This window comes from Acomys minous (genome assembly GCF_964271855.1).
Source record: "Acomys minous genome assembly, chromosome: 4".
In the NCBI taxonomy this organism is placed as follows: domain Eukaryota; kingdom Metazoa; phylum Chordata; class Mammalia; order Rodentia; family Muridae; genus Acomys; species Acomys minous.
The window spans coordinates 40,218,437-40,240,094 of NC_140486.1; the positions used below are offsets into that span (position 1 = coordinate 40,218,437).

A 21,658-nucleotide genomic window follows, 5' to 3' on the forward strand; every position below is an offset into this window, starting at 1 on the left:
GCTGAGAGGCTGAGGCTCCGTAGTTGCCCAGTTCAAGAGGCTCCTGACTCAGTGATCCCAGCCTGGTACCGGCAGCCTGGAAGGTTTCTGGAGCACCATTGGTTCTAAGCCAGGGACTGAGGTCTGGAAATGCTGGTTCTGACAGCAACAACAGCAGCAACAGGGTGAGTCAACTTGGGGTCAAAAGGGAAGGGCAAGTGAGTAAATGGTGAATCCACCAGGAACATCTCATAAAATGTAGATTTCCTGCTCCTGGTAGCCAGGAGCCTGCATAAGGTGCCAGATGTCTGTTTTCACAAGGCTTCTGTGAGTGGTTCTGATGCACACTTAAATCCAAGATTCAGGAAAAGCAGCTTGAGTAGGAGAAGCAGTAACTGTTTGTAAATTTTATATTTAAAAAATAAGGGCTGCGCTCAACAGTAAACTCAAGGTAATTCAATAAAGTAATACTATTTTTTTCTTTTACTCCCATCCCTCAAAAGCTAGTATGATTAGTATATGGTAGTAGAATAGAAAATGTAGTGAATACTGAAATACATAAATAAATAAAATGTTCATTTCTCCAGGATGCACAGTGTTCACTTATTTTTGTGGGGCATTACAGAGGGACCTTTTAAATTTGTTAGCTAACAGTTTCAGCTAACTTTAGCTAAAAATCCTGGCTTATTCAATCTCCTTTTCTCGTTGCTGTGTAATGTGTGTGACCATGATAGGGCAGGGGGGCTCCCTACACAGGTTGCTGCTGTGGTCTTCTCCCTGGTGCCCCCTGGACCGCCTGCTCCTGCCCTAGCATGGCCTTTCAAGGTAGGTGTCTGACTGCCTCTAATTTTGTAGTCCTAACACTTGAGTGTCTTTGTTCCAAATTAGGCCTCTTTCTTTCCAACTGATGTCGGTGACTCCTCTGTACTGACCCTCACATACACAGCTGCTCCGTCTTGTGCCAAAACTCCTGAATGTTCTGTATGCTCCCTTTATATATACGGAGCAACCTCTCCAGTCTTGATGCTACTGCTGAACACTGGCAGAAGGTGAGCCAAAAGTCTGTTTTACCCAGACCTTTATGTATCCCAGCTGTATGGCTAGATACGGGTCGCAGGAATAACCTGCATAGCACATGTCTAAATATTGAACACTTAATATGGCATATCAACAAGCCACGTTCCGTTTCCTTGGTTGACAAACACCTCTTCATGATGACAGAATTAGAAACATGACGACTAGCAAGTCGCACTAAAGAGCACTCACCCATAGCCAGTTGCGTTTTTGTTTTGTTTTGTTTTTTTACCCTAGGCTATGCTCAGGAAAAGATGCCCCCCCCCCCTGATTTGCTGGCTTGCTAGCTTTGATTCTAGGCAGCAGCTAAGGGGTGTTGGGGAAGGAGTCTTTAGCATCTGCCTGGTCTCCTCATTGCTCACCTGCATGCACCCCCTTCCTGTGAATACATCCCACCCCAATCAGGCTATCTTCACTCTGTGCTGAGCCCCCTACACCTGTCACATCACCTAATTAGTAGAACAAGGCTGGAAAGTCAGGTTTTTTCTTTCTTTCTTTCTTTCTTTCTTTCTTTCTTTCTTTCTTTCTTTCTTTCTTTTCTTTTTTCTTTCTTTCTTTATTTTTTTTAGAAAGATCTGTGTTGGGATTCCCAGTGTATAGCCCTCCTCTCCCTTGGGGAACCCGCTGGCCCTAGCATAGGCCTGGCCCTTCTGTCTAAGCATCATGCCCCACGCCCAGCTCCAACAGACCCCTGCTTTTTATAACTTCGACCAAGGGCTACACACTCTGTAGCACATGCCAAAAGGGAGCCGGGGAAGAAGCCCAGGTAGGGCCTGGAGTGGGTTGAGGCAGGGAATTACTGAACTCAATATCTGGGTCCAGTCTGGAAAGTGGCTGGTTTCCTCATCTTGGAAAGGGGGAAGTGCCGGAATGGAGTCCTCGGAGTGCAGCACCCCTCTTTGGAGACCTAGAGACGGACTGTCAGGCCGACAGCCTCATACACTTAGTCTTCTGAATGCCGATCTAGACCAGCACTCCTGTTTACCTTCTGTCTTCTGCCCAGCCTTCATCCTTTCCTTGCTTTCCCGGGGCCAAGACCAGGAGATTTCCCTTACTTTACCTGTGCCAGGGCCATCCTTTCTTCCTTTCCTGTATCCTGTACTACCATTTTTCATGTTGAGTAGAAGGAAATTAGAAGATCCTCTCTCAAGTGGCAAACAGTTGATTCTTGTTTTGCTGCCAATTCAAAACCTGCATATTTCTTCCCTTTATACTTGCTTTAATATCCAGAACCTCCTAAGGTAAATTAAAGCCTTGGCAGAATAGAAGAGGCATTAAATCTTCTCAAATTTAGTATACCTGCCAAATGAACAGCTACAATGAAAGGTGGCAACACTATTGGCCTCTGTGCTGTCAGGGCACTAAAACAGGCTCAGTGCCTGGACACTGACAAGGCTGGGTGTAAGGAGATCAGACTTAACGGTGGACAAGGAGAAGTTGGGCACTTTACACATTCAACTATATATTGAAGTCTTTGAAAGGCTTAGCTTTAGTAGCCACTCTAGTGTTTCTGTTTCTGCATTCTTTGCTCCGTGTTTCAGATGGCTTTTAGGAGAACAGTCAAAGGTTGCAAGTTCATCTTACCAGGTATCCTTGCATAGTCGCAGCTTGACGACATCATCAACATGCTATTCAAAACTTTCAGCCATATACACAACAAATACTATTTGTTGAGTGAGTTAAGAAGTGAAAAAATAATTAAGTGCTGCAAAAAACTAGCGTTAGAAATGTGTGAGGCAGAAATGAGCCCTCCTAAGCCCCTACAGCTGCTGGAGGAGAGGCCAGGCTGCAAAGCAGAACAGGTTACCAGGCTGCAGACCCACCTCTGGGTATCATTTAGGCTGAATAGGGCAATGTTTACATCTGTATTTATCTTTTCAGAAGTAGCTCAGCACCCTCCAGTCTGTTAAGTATTGTCTGTGGTCAACAGACTGCATCTTCAAAGTAAACAAATGGGCCCCATTGAAGAGTGAAAGTTCTCTTCCTCAGAAAGTCAGTTCATAAACAGAAGCAATGATGTGTTAGTAATTCACGGGCGCTGACATATTCTGTGCAGCAATTAGTAGTGGGTCCTGAAGCTTTCAGAAGAAATGGTGATGGGGTAGGTAAAAGTGAAAGGCTCAAGCTGCTGCACCTGAGCCCCCACACACCAGCATCTCTAGAAGTTGCTGGGAGCAGTCAGAAGTGGTATGCCTTTTGACGTCATGCAGCCCCCTACCAATCAATGCAATTATAGATCCAGTTGATGCTGGATTCAACCAACAGGCCTAACAAGTGAAATGGGAACGAATACGATGATGGCACAAAGAAGCGATCCACCATCTTCAGGAAGTGAGGCATCCAAAGATGGGTCTGGTATTTTTTCAGCAAGGTTTTGACATAAGGAAAATGGAGAAGGGTGAAGTTTCATCTCTAGAATGAAAGAAAAGCGAGCTATAGCAGTCAAAAGGAACACATGCACACAGGGTTCTTATTTTAAAACCTCAGATATTTTGAGATGATTATGAAAAACCAGATACATACTAGCAGTTAGAGAACATTAAAGAATTGTTTTTGGTCCTGTGATAATGGCCGCATTATGTCAAAGAAATGTCCTTGTCTTTGAATGTAGCTGATGTGAGCTTCATTCCATCCCCACACCCTGCAGGGTTTTCCTGAGTAGCCTTGGCTGTCCTGGAACTTGGTCTCTTGACCAGGCTGATGTGGAACTCAAAACTCACAGAGATGCACCTGCCTCTGCCTCCCAAGTGCCTGGATTAAAGGCGTATACCACCATTGCCGGGCCTAACAGTTGTTTTCCATAATGCATATGCTCAAAATAAGAAGAAAAATTAAACATGTTAAAATACAGACATGGAAGATGTGGACTCAGCTTTTACATAAGAAAATGTGAGGTGAGATAGCACTGGCAGTAAATTAGACATTACAGGAAAGATTAGTGAGCTTGAAGACCTAGCAATAGAAGCTTGCAGGGCTGGAGAGATGGCTCAGGTTAAGAGCATTGACTGCTCCTTCAGAGGTCCTGAGTTCAATTCCCAGCAACCACATTGTGGCTCACAGCCATCTATAATGTGATATGATGCCTCCTTCTGGCCTGCAGGAGTACATGTTTCTAAACATCTACACATTATTTTATTAAATCTAAAAATATGTATATAACACTGCATCTCAAAGTTGTTTTTTTAATCAGAAGTATATGGTAGAGGCTCTATTTTTTTTTTAAGCTTCATGTATAATTGTGATGAAGGATCGAGCCTGTAGGACGTTTTGTTACAAGGGCAGCCCCAGTCAGTCCATTGTGGGTGGGGCCACCTCTGGGCTGGTGGTCTGTAAGAAAGCAGGGAGAGCAATGCAGTCAGCAGCACTCCTCCATGGCCACTGCATCAGCTCGTGCTCCTTTCCTGCCCTGCTTGAGTTTCTGCCCTCACTGCTTTTGATGATTAACTAACTGCCTTCCCAAGTTGCTTTTGGTCATGGTGTTTGACCACAGCAACACTAACCCTAATTAAAACAGGCAATGTCTTTAGGAGGCAGTTAAGTTTCTACCAAAATACTATTTCCTTGAAGGTTAATCAGTACCAGCAAGAATGATTTTTTAAATAAATGGATAAATAGCAGTAGTTCTTAACTTCCTTCTTAGGCCTTAGCCATGTGGGACAATGTCCACACTAGAGTAGAAAGACATTTTTGTTGGAAGCATTTATGAAGTGGGGGCCCACTAGGCCATTATTACATTGAAAGGATTTTTATCTCTGCATCCCTTATGGATGAAGGCATATGGAGTAAGGAATTCTGCACGCGTAGCAGTTGTGCCACTATTGCACAAGTGGGCACATCTCACCTGACAGGCTTCTATCATGGTTTGTAAAATTCGTGGCTGGGGAAGGCTGTCTCTCGTTCAGCAGCCTGCACAGCACTTTCTAGCCCTCTGGAAGCTAGCCAACAGGGAGGAAGCCAGCAGCTCAGCCCCGGCTTGGTTTCACTGTCATACAACAGAACTGCCTGGTGCTGGTGAGCAAACAAGCAATGGCAAGAGGCGGTACTGGTTTGGGGACCTCTAAGGAATCTCTGACCAACAGCTCACAGCAGGCGTTTATCACACTCGGCACTGGAGTTTGTTGGTTGGTTTAATAACTCATGGTTCTAGGGAGAGATTTTTTTTTCCCCCAGCCATTCGTGGCATCTCTGTTGAAATTCTTTTTTTTTTTAATTATATGTTTATAAGATAGTGAGCTTCCATGTGGGGTTTTAATATGCCCTTTATTTCCGTTTAGCCTGTTCCACATCTTCTACCTCCCATGCCCTCCCTGCTTAAAGCTTTCCACCTCTAGTACCCTCCCTCTCTACTTCCCATATTACCTACATCTACTGTCCCCATCCTGTGAGGCATCGCCCTCCAACTCGGCTCTTTGTAGCTTTTGCATCTCTGCAGCAGGTTAGGGTGAATACACAAAACTAGAGATTTGAAGATCTGACAGACTGTACATGTGGTTCACAGCAGGGAATCTATACCTGGTAATATATTCTCATTCAAGAGCCCCTGGAGGTTGAGGTCCTAGGCCCCCTTCTGCTATTTAGCTGAACTGGCATGACACTGAGCTACCTTCTAAATATGTGTTTGAATCCATACGCAGCCACTCTCAGCCTTAATCAGAGAAGCCTCTCTTTCCAGCGAACTGCCATAAACGCAGAGACTTGTGGCTGTACAGGGTGCTGAGGATAGTACAAAGTATTTTTACTACAGGGCTTAGAAGAATGCTGTGGGAGTGGATGAACAGAAAATACAATCCAGGAGATAGGGGGAAGGGCTACAAAACTGCCATCTCCGCAGCAGTACGTAGCCACCCAATCACAGATCTCAACAATTACAGATCTTCACTGGGCCTGCAAAAGAGTGGTCCCATCGCCGTCCAGATGTGGATGGAAGAAGGCTTCAGAGGCCCTGCCCCTCACTGATGAACTATTTCTATTGATCAAGAGAGGAGGAGTTGTTGCCTTGTTGTATCCCCATTAATAACCCTACCATGCTCCAACCCAGTGGCCACACAGGTAGCCCTGGTTAAACTAAATGGTCCACAGAAACAAAACCTGAATCTGGAAAAAGAGGAAGGGAAGGGATAGTAGGATTGGGAGGGAGATATGAGGGTGGGGCGTGGCCACAATACATTATAGACATGTATGGAACGGTCAACTAGATATTTTTAAAGTAAGGAACTCTCACTGTAGGTGCAGTAGATGCAAGTAGACAGGTGAGCCCCTGGACGCACTGCTGTGTCTTTTCAAGCATGTTTAGAAAGGTGCAAACAGCATGAAATACAGCCCTGATCCCAATTGCTACAGCCCTCCCTCGCTCACAGGCACGTACCAACATAATGTCAAAGTCCCCGCCCCAGTTTATTAAAGTGAGGTTTTATGTAAGTCAGGGGACTGCAGACTGTTCTAGCTTCTGAATGTTTAATACAGTATTTATGGGAGACAATAATGCTTCTTCCGTGGTTGTAAATATGTAATGGCACCGGGGAAGCTCTCCATTAACTGTTGCTGGTCTGTAGAGCTGGAATGCATTTTCCCCCAGACTTCTATAATATAGTTGGGGGTGAGGGATGGCTGAGAGATGCACATTGGAAACAGACATATTTTCCTCTGGTTCTTTTGTAATGTTGTGTCTTATCAATTATTTCACTGTTGTCGGGACATAGGGCAGAAATTAGCAACTGAAGGCTTACGTATCAGAGGCTGACCTTAAACTTGCTATGCACCTGAGGATGATCTTGAATTTCTGATCCTCTTGCCTCCACCTCTGAAGTGTTGGAATTACAAGTATGAGCTACCACACCCAGCTTGTGCGATGCGTGTGATGCTATGAACTGAACCCAGCTGCAGCTTCATGCATGCCAGGCAAATATTCTTCTTTTTTTAATTTCATGTGCATTGGTGTTTTGCCTACCTGTATGTCTGTATGAAGGTGTCAGATCCCCTAAAACTGGATTTATAGACAGCTGTCATCTGCCATGTGGGTGCTAGGAACTGAACCCAGGTCCTCTGGAAGAGCAGCCAATATACTCTTAACCAGTGAGTCATCTCTCCAGCCCTGCTAGGCAAAGATTCTATCAACTACTCTATGCCTCCCAGACCAGGGAAAATTTTTTAAATATGATTGTCTTAGTTACTGTTCTGTTTTTGTGAAGAGACACCATACCATGATCAAGGCAACTTATAAAAGCATTGAACTGGGGGCTTGCTTACAGTTTTAGAGGGTTAGTTCTTGCCCATCATGGCAGGGAGCATGTCAGCAGTCAGGTGGGCTGAGATCTCACACCCTGGTCTGAGGGCAGCAGGCAGGGGCTGGCGTTAGGGGGAGGGCAGAGAAGAGGAGCAGAGAGGAGAACAATACTGGCCCAGACCTGGGCTTTTGAAACCACAAAGCCCACCCCAGTGACAAGATTCCTCCAACAAGGCCACACCTAATACCCACCTCCTTAGTTCTCCCTCTCCCTTTAAACACACACAAATACAAACACATGTGCGCGCGCGTGCACACAAATGAAAATCAAAACAGGCAAAAAACAAAACAAAACAAAAAAACAACCCAATAAGGCCAAAAACCCAACAAACAAAACAACACCCTGCCCCATACACACATACACACACACACACACACACTCACTGTCCAGTTGTGAGTTTCTGTGTAAATTCCTATCTACTGCAAGAAAAGGTATTTCTGATGAGGGTTGAGTGATGCTCTGCACTATGGGTATAGTAATATGTCATTGGAGTCTTTTTTTTTTTTTTTGTATGTTCCTTTAGCAGAATAACAGTAGTAAGTTTCCTGTAGGGCCTTGAGTCTAAGGTGATGATCTATTCAGTCATAGGTTCTTGGCCACTTTAGGAGTATCCATCTCAAGTATGGGTTCCATCTCATTGAGTGGGCCTTAAATCCAACATTTAAAAAAAGTGTTTGAGCTGGGCTTGGTAGCACATGTCTTTAATCCCAGCACTTGGAAGGCAGAGTGAGTTCGAGGCCAGTCTGATCTACAAAGAGAGTTCCAGGACATTCAGGCCTATTATACAGAGAAACTCTGTCTTGAAAAACAATCAACAACAACAACAACAGCAACAACCAAAAAATCGAAGAAAAAGAAAGAGAGAAAAGAGTAAAAGGAAAGAAAAGAAATGTGTTACACCCTTTTTCTAAAAAGGGGCTGGAGGGATGGCTCAGAGGTTAAGAACACTGCTCTTCCAAAGGTCCTGAGTTCAATTCTCAGCAACCACATGGTGGCTCACAACCATTTTTGTGAGATCTGGTGCCCTCTTCTGGCCTGCAAATATACATTCAGGCAAAACACTACGTATTTAATAAATAAATAATTGTTTAAAATAAAGTGTTTGGTTTCTGCCATAACATTTGTGCCACTATTGGACCAGTATATATTGCAGGTAGATCACTATTGTAGGTCATAGAACTTGAAGCTGGGTGATACTGATGATTACCTTTCTGCTTCAGTAGCATGCAGAGTACCTTACAGCATCATGAACACTAGTCTCCAGGGGTGAGGCTTCTAAGCACCAGCTCAACTTCTCTGTTGTTTGATAATATAAACACAGAGACAACAGGGCCTTACCATCAGGTCATGGAGAGCAACCAATTGCCTTAGCAATAGCCTGTGGTGTTTGGAGGGTTCCGTGGGACCCCTTTGGCCAACACTCAATGGCTCTGGCTATTATGAATAGAGCAACAATGAAAATGATGAGCAAGTATCTGCAGTAGGATGGAGATTTTTGGGATATGTGCCTGTGATGTCTATTCTTGGTTGTCAACTTGACTACATCTGGAATGAACTACAACTCAGAAATGGAGGGCACACCTGTGACAAAGTTTTTGCTTGTTTGAAGTGGTGAATCCATTTGTAATCTTGACATTTGAGGTAGGAAAACATACACCTTTTGTCCAGATCTTGAGGTTGGAAGACACATACCTTTAATACAGATTTTGAGATAGGAAGACATCCCTTTTAATTTGGGAGACACCTTCTGCTGGATGCCTAGGTAAGGGCATGGAAGAAGGAAGCTTTTGCTCTTCACCTGCTTGCTCTCCTCTTGCTGGCAAGTTCATTCCTTCACTGCCATTAGAGCCTATGGGCACCAGCATCTACTGAAGACCAACTGAGACATATCCAACCTCTTATATAAGCAATGTTCTGAATTCTTGGACTTTTTGTTCATAGCCAGCCATTATTGAGTTAGCTGGATAAAAGTCTGTAAGTCATTCTAATAAATTCATATTTATGTATGTGGATCACATATATGTGTTCATTGTGTAAGTTCTGTTTCTCTAGAGAACCCTAATACGATGCCCAAGAGTGGTATACCTGGATCTTGAGATAGACCAACTTCCAACTTCCCAGGGCATGACTACACTGGTATCTATGGTAGCTGTATCAGTTTGCACTCTCTCCAGCAATGAAAAAATGTCCACTTTTCCTGAATTCTCACCAACATGTGCTGCCATCTGCTTTATTGATCTTGGCTATTCTGACTGGGGTAAGACGAAGTAGCTTTGATTTACATTTCCCTGATGTATGCCCAGTTACTAACCACTTGTTTTCTTCCTAACTCTTGTTTATCCACTTTAAAAAATGTTTTATATCTTATCCCCCCTTTTAGCTTATGAATTATTAATGTAGTCCCCTAATACTACCTTTTAAATCTTCATCTGTTTCCTGGGGAGTTTGGAGTTGGAGAGTTTGGAAAAGAAAAGAAAAAAAAAAACCTTAATAACAAATTTCCCTGGGCTAGAGGCTCAGTAGTTATAAGCACTGACTGCTCTTTTGTAGGACCCAGGTTCAACTCCCAGCACCCACATGGTGGCTCACAATGGTCAATCACTCCAGTTCTCTAGATCTGACGCCCTCTCCTGGCCTCTGAGGTCCCACACACAAGTAATGTGCAGGCATACAAGCAGGGAAAACACTCATACATGCAAATTTTAGGCTGGATGTAGTGGTGCACACCTTTGATCCTAGCACCTGGGAGGCAGAGGCAGGAGGATCTCTGAGTTCAAGGTCAGTCTGATTGTAGATAAATCTAGGCTAGCCAAAGCTACATATCAAGACCCTGTCTCAAGATAACAATAGCAAACATTTGCCTGTGGCAGCTCAACAATTATTGGCATAATTTAACAACAGCTTGCAGCCTGTGAGCCCACACAGGTATTAAATAAAGCCAGGCAGGTAGAGTGTCTGGTGCTCACAGAAGTGTCTATGAAGGGAAGGCCATCAGCTCGGGCTGTGTGATGTGCACTTGCCTTGGAGAGAAAAGGGGAGAAGCAGAAGGGGACGAGGCCCTAATAGCTGACTGCTCTCCTTTCCTCAGAAACTGCCATGGGAAGTGGAGGATTAGTTCGAATCAATGCAGAATGCATTTACAAGGAACAGACAACTGATCTGGAGCCTTTGTGTTGGAAATCTGCTTTCGTAATGTGATGACCTAACATCAAAGAAAGAAAGGAAAAAAACACTCATTGGCAAAATGGGCATTAGCCAGTGCCTGGAACTAAGAGCTGAAGAGAATACAGCTTGCTAAATCTCAGAGAGTGCAGGAGCCCAGAGAAGGAGGCTCCCAGATCTGGCTCCTATGTAAAGAAAAGCCTGCCTTGTCTTACTATCAAAGAATTAAGAAAGACCATTCCTCCCCATTGTCTCCATTTGCTAATTAGTCCTGAGGTCAGAAACAGAAAACGTGGGATTGTGTCCACTTCTCGAGGGTGCCAACATGTTTTACAGCCTGGAAAATCCTGCACAAACCTCTCTTCACCATTCATAGCTCAGAGATGTAAGTGTAAGCCAAATGACTTGGGCCGTGAGTTTGCTACTCATGTGTATCAAAGCCCTTTCATGTCCGCACAAAAACTGGACCACTGAATGTAAGATTAATGCCCTGCCAAGAAAACTGGTCTTACTGTAGTTCCCCTACTGGTACCAAGTAACTTCACAAAGGCCTTGAGGCTCTGAAAACGCAGCAGCTGCAGAGCCCGTACAGAACTAAGCCACTTTCTTTTTCCCTTGTCAGAATCACTGGGTCCTTCAGACTCAGACTTTACCCTAGGGCTGAGTGATTCTCCACTCTGATGAATTGTACACACACACACCCCTGCACTCCATACCTTACCCCTGATGGTGCTGTTTTGCTTCTTGAGCCCCAATTGGCTCATAGTTGTGACTCTCCAACTGCACCAGGTAGACTTGAACAGGAAACTCAGTCCATTTCTGTTTCAGATTCCCAGGTCTCACAATGCAGAGTAAGTTTAAGTTAGCATTTGTTGAGTTGTGTGGAATTGAATTAATCTAAGCGGCTTTCCCACCCAACCTCTAAGGGCACTGGGAGTGGTAATAACCACACCCAGTAATGGCCCCATCTTAGTGACCTTTAGCAAGCAATTCCCCATCCAGATCGCATGGCTGTGTAACACAGGAGTCATAAACCCGTTGCCACCTGGATTGGCAGGAACAATAAAAGCCAGTGTGTGCTTGTCTACATAGTGCCCAAAGCATTGCCTCGGGGAGGAGGGCACTTCAGCACTTCAAGGTCTCCAGCAGCACAGTAGCCAGCTCAGGAGAGTCACAGACTTCACACGTCAGAGCGTTGACAAACATCCAGAACCACCTCCTTCTTTAGGACACCTTGAGATTTATAAGAAAGCTGCAAATGCAGCAGAGCCTAAAACCGCAACCCAACTTCCTACCATGAGTTTGGCGTATTTATTATAGCTGATGAATCCATATTGGTGCCATGTGATTAACTACAGATTTCCTTAGGCCTTACTCTGTGGCCTTCTGGTTCTGGAACAACTTCCAGGATGCCACATTACATTTCATTACGGTGTCTCTCCTTGGCTGGGAAAGTTCTGAGGCGTTGCTTGTTCTTGATGTCTGGCAGTTTTGAGGATAGTCATGTATCTTGTAGAATGTTCCCCAACTAGGATTTGCCTGTTTCATTATTAGACAGGAATTAAATGTTTGGGGAAGAAAATGACAAAAGGAAGGCCTCCCCCCCACAACTTAAAAAAATAAAACTGTGTCCCTTATCTCCACAAGAGCTGTAATTGTATTAGTGGTGCCTGTTAGGATCAAGGAAAGACACCTTTATTTTATGTACACTGCAGGAGGTTGTTCTCACTCTCCTGGGTAGAACCGATTGCTCCCTCCCCTGCAAGGGCTGGCATTGGACTCCCAGGCTAGAGGGCTGAAGAGTGAGAAGGAACAAAGGAAGGTCCCAACAAGGCAACAGGCCTCCGTGTAGAAGTCAAAACAGTACAGGAAGCAAACCCTGAGAGACGGTTGAGAGAAAGGCGGAGTAACAGCCATAAAAGTTATGACCATAGTTAAAGGCACCCGGGCACTGAAACACACCTGGCTCAAGCTCAGTAGCTGTGGCTTGAAACACAGAGGCAAAAAAGTGCGGTGTTTATAAATACAGGCCAAGGCACTGAGGCCAGTCTGTCAGGGGACTGCTGCTGTTTCATCTCTCCTCTTCCTCCTTTGTTTTTGTTTTGTTTTGTTTTGTTTTTCTTTGTTTGTTTGTTATTTTCAAGACAGAGTTTCCCTGTGTAGCCTTGACTGTCCTGGGCTTGCTTTGTAGACCAGGCTGGCCTCGAACTCGTAGTGATCTGCCTGGCTCTGTCTCCCTGAGTGCTGGGATTAAAGGCATGCAGCACCATGCCTGGTTACTGTTTCTCTTAACTCTTAACTCTCTGTCAGTACTCTCTCTATTGCTTGACCCTCTGACACTCTCAGAAAGGCAGGTTCAACAGCACCTGCCTTGTGGAATCAAATGGAATGTTACAAATGAGCATTGACATGTGTGCCCTGTCCAGAGTGTCAGCACGTAGTAGTCACTGTCATTGTGCCTATGGAGGATGGCTATAGAGCTTACCTGGAGGCACATACTACAGCCCAAACCCAAAGGCTCTAAACCAACTGTCTGGAAAAAATGTAAGATTTCAGCCAGACCTAACAGTGCATGCCTGTAAGGCAGCCACTTGGGAGGCTGAGGCAGGAAGGTTGAAAATTCAAGGTCAGCTTGGGCAACTTAATGAAGTTCTCAATAAAGGAAGTACAGAACAAACAAACAAACAAACAAACAAAAAACAAAACAAAAAAAATACCCTGAATGTTTGGGACTATAGCTCAGTCACTAGTAGGGTGCCTGGCAGCATGGTTGGTTCAGTCCCCAGCACTCTGGAAAATAACAGTCCTGTTGCTGCACAGGTAAAACTTAAAGCCGTTGATTTCCTCTCACACATGCTTTACATTTGGGATCACAGTCCAACAGCAGTTAACCAGGCTAGGGGCACGAGACACGTCCAAGCCAACTTGGCCTTTACTGGTTGCAGTGAAGGTGGACTCCAGCTACGGAACTATCTAGTCATCTGACCTGCCACTCAAACCAACACCAACATTTCCTTCTCTCAGAAGTGCTGGGAGGGATTAGAATGATTCAAATACACGAAATTGCCTCGGAATCTCTCCTGGACTCTTCGTTGAGAAACATCATGTGTTCCGTTAAGCTCTGAGCCCAGGACGGTGACTCTAGTGGAGGTGATAAGAAACAACATCAGAGACTCTTTTTCCTCTTCCATTTACACTCCAGCTACTGTGCCATGGGTGACGGAGGTGAGTCACAGCAGCCGGGAGGAGTCACGGAGCCCTCGGTCCATGCCGGCTGCCATTCTAAATTCTTAACGAGTATTAGCTCAGTCCTTGTAATAATCTTTGGGTCAATAATTTACCAATTTAAAAAGAGTAAAGTCGGGGTACAGAGAACTAATGTGTTATTAAAAGACAAATGAGGACCTGCAAGATAGCTTAGCAGGTAAGTAGGCACTTGCTGCTAAGCCTGCCAACCTGGCTTTGATCCCTGGAAGTATTTACATGGTAGAAGTACAGTACGGATATCCACAGATTCTTCTGACCTCCTCCAAATTCATTCTCTCCCTCTCTCTCTCTCTCTCTCTCTCTCTCTCTCTCTCTCTCTCTCTCTGTCACACACACACACACACACACACACACACACACACACACACACGTTTCTAAGTTATTTAGATTTTATTTTATGCATAAGAGTGTTTTGTCTGCATGTAGTATGTAGGTATATATGTATGTATGTATACCATACATGTGGTTGGTGTCTGAAGAAGTAAAAAAAAAAAAAAAAAGGAGTTAGATGGCCTGGAACTGGAATTAGGGATGGTGTGAACTGCCCTGTGAGTGCAGTGAGTCAAACCCAGGTGCTCTGCAGGAGCAACTAGTGCCCTAAGTGATGAGCCGTGAGTATTTGTTTTAAGTTAAAGGCTATTATGTGACTTTGATTATGCATAACAGAAGACATGGTTTAAACAACGGCTTGAATGAAACAAGTAGAAGGTGGGTAATTAAGAGTTACAACAGCAGCTGCGAGTTTTCCCCCTTGTACGCCTCTCTTCTTGGGTCATGTGAATTCCAGCCTCAGGTGCTCCTCAGTAATTCAAGCTGGTCTTACACTGTGTTATTTCTAGAAGCCACCAAACATCTTCTCCTGCCACTCATGGGCAAGCCCTTCTGCAGAGAAGGCTAACAAATGTGCCTGGGTTTCTGCTCTGAGTTGTTAGCATCTCTCAAGCTCCTGTGACAAGGATGGAGGAAGCCATGCACCATGAACAACAGTTGTCACACTGGAACTGTGCTGTTGGGGCCAGGGAAGAGAAAGCCGTGGCCATTTCCGGTTCCCATCTGCAGTAATTATCTGGAAAACGCAGGTAAGGTGGGGCAAGCAATTAAAGAATTGGAATTGGACTAAGGTAGCCAGGTTTGGCTTACAGAGAATTTTTTAGATTTAGGGAAATTCTTTAACTTCACAGTATTTAAGCACTGTTCTGAGACTTACAAAAAAGATGAAAAGGAAACTGGTAATCTTCCCTTTTTTGTTGTTTCAGTGGTTTTTTTGTTTTGTTTTGTTTTGTTTTGTTTTGTTTTTAGATAGAGTTTCTCTGTGTAGCTTTGGCTGTCCTAGACTCACTTTGTAGACCAGGCTAGCTTCGAACTCACAGAGATCTGCCTGCCTCTGCCTCCTGAGTGCTGGAATTAAAGGCGTGCGCCCTACACCCGGCTTAATCTTCCTTCTTTTATTCTGAAATTTTAATAGGAAGTTTTTCCTCCTGAGGAATTACTTTCAGATTTTTTTTTTAAAAGAAGCATTCAGCATTAAATTCTTGGTTTGTCTTTTAGGGAAAGAAAGAGAATATTTGAATTTGATATTTAGAAGTTTTCTTAACTGGAGTAGGGCTATATTCATTTATGGCTAAGACTTTTCTCTTGACCTCACGTATGATGTTGATAACATCTATTTAGCCCTTGAATAGAACTTGCTTGGGACTTAGTAAGTGTTCAGTACATTATTTTTAATATAATTTTTGTTTCATTATTAGCAAAACAGTGGTGTAGTGTGTAACAAATGTTTAAAAAGTTGCTGCTAAATGAGCACCTCTGTGGCTGAATGTTTGATATGTTCCCTTGAACACACTTTAGCCAAATATGTCTTAGTGGTACATTGAGAAAAGAGACTTAAAACCCTTTTGGTATGATATGAAACACAAATGTTTCAAATAAATATGAATTACACAGAGCAAGGCATTTGATACTATGCATTTTACGTTTTATAAGAGAAATATTAACAGTTTCCCTTTTTGAGTGTAAACCCCATACTGAAAAAAATACGTTTCTGAAACACAGAGCTCTCCCAACAGGCTGCTGTAACTCTAAAGTAGTTTTCTCATGTATACTAATGTAGCCCGATAGCTTCCTCTAAGGAAATAGTCATAAATATTGCTACTGTGTTCCACAAATGCCTTAGGAAGAAAACTGTAGTAGACTTAGCAGGAGGATGGTCTGCAAGCAGAGAATGCAATCGAATATCTCCCTTGACAGAGTTCAGAGCTATGCATGTGTCAGTAAATAAAGAGCTATGACTTCCACTCGAAGCCAGGGCTGTGTTTAGGGTGCCGTGACTCACGCTCAGTGTCTAATTCTGATTACCTTTCAGCATCTGGCAGGGCATGCACATGATTACCTCATCTCTCATCTGCAGAGTACACCCCCAAACACCCGTAGCTGAGGGAGGAGCCCAGAGTACTTGGCTGCAGCAGCCCAGCTGGAGAGCTGTCAGGCTCTGTGGCATTGTGAGCACAGGTCAAATAAATGCCTTGAGTCTATAGGAGACAGTATACTCAGGTAAAGTGGATTTTGTGAGACAGCACCAAGAGCAGTGAGACCCTGGGGGAGAGTGTTCTGTGTCATGGGAGTAAAGGTAATTTTTAAAAATTAATTTTTAGTTTATGTGGCTAGGTGTTTTGTCTATATATATGGCTTGCTACCCACAGAGGTCAGAAGAGGCCATCAGATTTCCCAGAACTAAAGTTACAGACAGTTGTGAGCCACCATGTAGGTGCTGGGATTGGAACTTGAGTCCTCTGGAAGAGCAGCCAGTGCTCATAACCACAGAGCCATCTGAGTAATTGTGATTTTTTTTTTCCTGAAGGTAGAAAACACATTAATAAATACAATTTTCAACATGCTTCCTCCTTTATGTCCCTTGATATTATTAAGAGAAAAATGGCTTAAAATACACACACACACACACACACACACACACACACACACACACACACACACACCTGAGAGCTGTGAGATGGCTCAGAAAGTAAAGGCAAAGCCCAGCTACTTGAGTGTGGTTCCTGGAACCCACAAGATGAAGGAAAAAATGGCCTGTACAAGTTGTCCTCTGACCTCCACCTCCACACAAGCACTGTAGCATGGATGTGACCTCACTAACACATAAATATGCACTACCATATTTTTCAGATTATAAGACACACTGAATTTTTAGAGTTGTAAAACAAGAAAAACAGCAATCGGACCATAAGGCACACCCTAATCCCCCCAACACCTTTTTGGGGGAATAGTGTGTCTCATGGTCCAAAAAATACGGCAAGTAAATGTAATAAAATATTTCAGGGCATCTTACATTTTTAAACTCCTTCCTCCCCCACATAACTGTAGCTCCTGACCTTGCTGTGTCTGACGAGCTATAAGTTAGGAATGGATGAGAATGTGCCTGGGCGAAGGTTGCCCTTCCTGTTCTTCAAGGTTAATGTGATTTTTATAGTGTGATGGGTGTAGAAGCTCTTTCTTAGCACTAAGTGAATTCTGTCCCAGACATTTCCATGCTCTATAAAGGGACAAAAGTGTTTAAGCCCTACCAAATACTCACCTTAATCAATAAATGAGTAGCCCATGCTGATGTTATTCTGATGAAATTCTGAATTTCTGTTTAATGGAGAGATGACTTGTGCCCTTTATCATAGATCCCTGACGCAATAAAAAGGAAAAATAGAGCAACAATCGCGATTAATCTTTTTTCCATGTTCAATAATCACTAACTAAACTTTCACTACTTCTCTTCACTCACTGACCACTACAAGAAGTACAGATCTGGACCTTGGGAGTGTGTGGATTAACACCTTCCAGTCCTCTTCCCAGCTTCCCTTAGTCAGCACCTACCAAACAAGTAGCCAGAGAGTCTAGAGGTTCTCAACCTGTGGGTCGTGACCCCTTTGTGGGTCAGATGACCCTTTCGCAGGGGTTGCATGTCAGATATATATCTTGCATACTAAATACCTACATTATGGTTTTTAACTAGCAAAATTACAATTGTGAAGTAACAACAAAAATAATTTTATGGTTGGGGGGCAGTCATCAACCACATGAGGAACTGTACTAAAGGGTCATAGCATTAGGAAGGTTGAGAACCACTGATTTGTGTATTCATTCTCACTAGAAGGAACTCTCAAAGCAGCAATGCCCAGCTACTTCAGAATGGTGCAGACAAACAAAACACCCACACTTAGCCACATGGCAGACAGAGCAAGGCAGAGTGAACCTTTGCTCCAGGAAGATGACAGAGGTACTGCTAGAAGGTTCCTTAGCCTTGAGAGAAGCAAACTTTTGTGCAGTAACACAACCAGGCCTGATGAGTGAAGCAGATCAAAGAAACTAAAAACGGAGCCCTTGGTTAAATTATTTATGCTGCTGCTGCAGCGTATTGATCAGAGGTTGTTTTCTCACTCGGTCCCACCTTCCTGGTACCCACAGAAGCCGATGTCTCCCAAAGAATCCTGCCCCAATGTCAGGGCCGGTGGAGAGCTAGGCAGGACCACAGTTATCTGATATAGTCTTACCATATCTAATGACAACTGGTGATGGATGTCTTTGCATATCTCATCTCCCAGGAAAGAAACAGTGCATCGGTGTATCGTTTCACCCTGTGGCCTGAAGGAGAAAAGGTTCTGCCCTACCTGCCAAGATCATGTTACCTCAGCATCAAAAAGCCCGATGCGGAGCTACAGCTGCCAACACATAAGCATGACACTAAAGGGACATTTCTATTTTGAGAATCTTCTTTCCTTATTCATTTTGGAGTCACTAGTGCCAGAACACAGCGTAGCACACAGTAGGTAGTTGTTTATGCTCAGTGTATGAGTTCATGAGTGAACATTGTCATACTGGGACCCAGCCCTAGAGGGCATCTGTTCAGAAGCGTGTCTTAGGCCCTGGCTTCCAACACAGCCTGGTCTTGCTGTACTAAACTTCCTTCTAGGAGCCAGGTGTGGTGGCGCATGCCCTTAATCCCAGTACGAGGGAGGCAGAGGCGGGCAGATCTCTGTGAGTTTGAGGCTCTACAAAGTAAGCCTAGGACAGCCAGGGCTACACAGAGAAACTCTGTCTCAAAAAACAAACAAACAAAAAAATCAAGCAAACAAAAGACAAAACAAAACGTTTCCAGGCAAAATCTTGCTTGTTATAGCAACAGCTTTTCCTTCCATGAGGCTGGGGATGAATGAGGATACAGGCAGCCTGTTCCAACTCCACCATGGTGGAAAGTCTAAGGATTGATCCCCTATCTTTACACAAAAGATTTCATTTGCTACCATTTTTGGACCCAAAATTGTGCACTATAAACTCCCAAAGATAAGAAACTGTGAAGGAAGCTGTGTGCCTTTTTTTGTTGTTGTTGTTTTGGTTTTTTTTGTTTGTTTTGTTTTGTTTTTTTACCTTGAGGGAAAAAGAATGTGAAAAGGAAACAGTTCTTGGTTCACTTGTAGTTGCCAGCACTTCTTTTTCTGGGGTGGTACGGGGTAGGCCATTCTGATGTAGATAGGACAGGTAGTTGATCAGACTGGTTTGAACAGAGGAAATTGTAAGGATTTATAGTAGATGTTGTTTGGAAAGGCACTTAGGAACAACGTACAGAGACAGATTGGCGTTGCAGGTCTTTGGCTAATGGACTGCTTTTCTTCCAAATAATGTTTCATGCCATTAAAATTTAAAGCCCGGAGTATTGAAAGAGAAGAGAATGACAGGTATATCTTCTTTCCTTTGTGAACCAAAGTCTTCTAAAGAAGCCACATCCTCGCTGAAGACCCTGAAGACAGAATGAGATTCAGGGCTACAACATAGAGAGATGGAATTTAGCAGATCGGAGCCACACTTGTCTTGCTAGTCCCCTTAGTGGCCATTGTCCGTCTACAAACCTCCATACCTGACCTAACATCTTTGTGACTACTAGATAAAGCTTTAAAAATGATTTGTTATTTTTTTTAGCAGACCATTTCCTCCTATCTTGAAGCTAAGAACATTGCAAGACACTATCAAAATCTCATGGGAGAAACTCCCTCCTTGGCTCTACCCACAACGCACATGGTCAAGGTGTTGGCTTATGGCTGTCTTTTGTTCTGTGGCTGTAGAATTTCATGTAATCTCTTCCACAGTGGACCATGTGACTGGAGTGATAAGAAATTAAAGGGCTCATGATTCCAGTTCTCATAAGAGCGTGGGGAAATAGGTGCCTTTAAGAATTTTTAGTTCTGAGCAAGTGAAACAACTATTTGGAAAGGCAAGTTGGCAACATGGACTCTAATTTTAAATGACTCAGCGTTTCCACTCTTGGCTATTCAGAGATGAACGCTGGTGGAGAGTGTAAACTGAAGTGTGCAGGAAAACAAAGTCATCAGAGATCCGTTGAAGGCCTACAGGTGTAGGGACTGACGGGACTTTATAATGGGGAAGGATAAGAACATCGCACATCTGGAGCAACGTTATCTGGGGATGGAAGAAAGAAGGGTGGGCATTATCTGGAGGCATTCTTGGTTCAGTGAAAGTTGGTGGTCAGCTAAAAATACACTTCCAAGGTTTTACCTAACAGTCAAAGAGACATAAAGGAGGGTGACAAGTGGCTGTTAAGGGAAATAAACATAGCCCCAGCACCCCTGTGGTGGTTCAAAAGCATCCACATCTCTAGTTCCAACAGACTCAATGCTTTCTGACTTCTCTGAGCACCAGACATGGGCATGATACACATACATACATGTGGGCAAAATATCTGTACACATTTAATAAAAGGAATCATAAAAAATTAAAAACGAGCATAAATTATTTAAGTCTTTGTTAAAAAAGAATCATATTGGAAACTAACACAAACATATAAGAAATACAAAATATTTGGTATAACTTGAAAATGAAGCAACTCATTGACAAATAAGCCATGTGTCGAAGATTAGAAGTGAAAAGTGGAAAATTTTATTAACAGACTAACAAAAGCACCACATAAAATTTTTTGAAAAGTAGCGTAAGTAATAAATCATAAAATTGAAAACCTGAATATTTTTCTCACTTTTGCAAATAAAAAAAGGTGCTCTACCCTTGCCATATCCATTATTTTACAGAAGATTCTAACCATAGTAATATGGCAAGAAAAGTAAGTTAACAGTCTGATTGGGAAGTGGAAAAGGTACAGAATTATAGACAATATAGAAACTTACAGACACATTCTAGCACAAATGAGTTTTGTACCATTTTGAGGTGCAACTTATTATATGAAAATTCCTTGTCTCTCCCAACTAAAGTAATAATCCAATAAGAAACCAAGGGAGCTCAGCTTCATTCCTGGCAATACTAACCAGAATAAAAATTCCTAGCCATACACAAATAAGAGAAGTGTAAAACACAAACAATGAAAGCTATAAGGCACTGAAGAAAATCTCAAGGCATGTAGAGAGAGAACAGGGCTTATGAATGAGGTTAGGACCGGGTCACATGGCTCCATAATTTAAAATCACAAAGACAGTAAGACAGTCACCGCGCCACACCCGTGATGCCAGCACCTGGGAAGGGAGGAAAAGGAGATATTGAGTCTGAGGGCAATCTGGATCACTTAACGGGACCCTATGTAAACATAAACCAACCCTTCACCCAGAAGATACACAAATCACAAAATTGTTAGAATCACCAAATGCCATGGTATGTAAATGTTGTCTCAATAAAGCTGTTTTAAAGGACAAGGCTTTTTTTCTTTTTTTTTTTCTTTCTTTCTTTCTTTTGTTGATTATTTGGGAATCTCAGACCATGAACCCCTTTAACACTCATCTCTCAGTCCTTCCATGTATTATGTCCCTCCCAAGAAAAAAACAAACAAAAGAAGGAAAGAGGAAGAGGAGGAGGAGAAGGAGAAGAAGAAA

At 43.3% G+C, this 21,658-nt stretch overlaps 1 long non-coding RNA gene across 1 annotated transcript in view; it reads right to left on the reverse strand.

Annotated features, from left to right (window-relative positions):
• LOC311596486 overlaps nucleotides 1-21,658 on the reverse strand; it is a 43,923-nt gene that overhangs the window by 6,977 nt on the left and 15,288 nt on the right. The gene's annotated exons all lie outside the window — the stretch shown is intronic.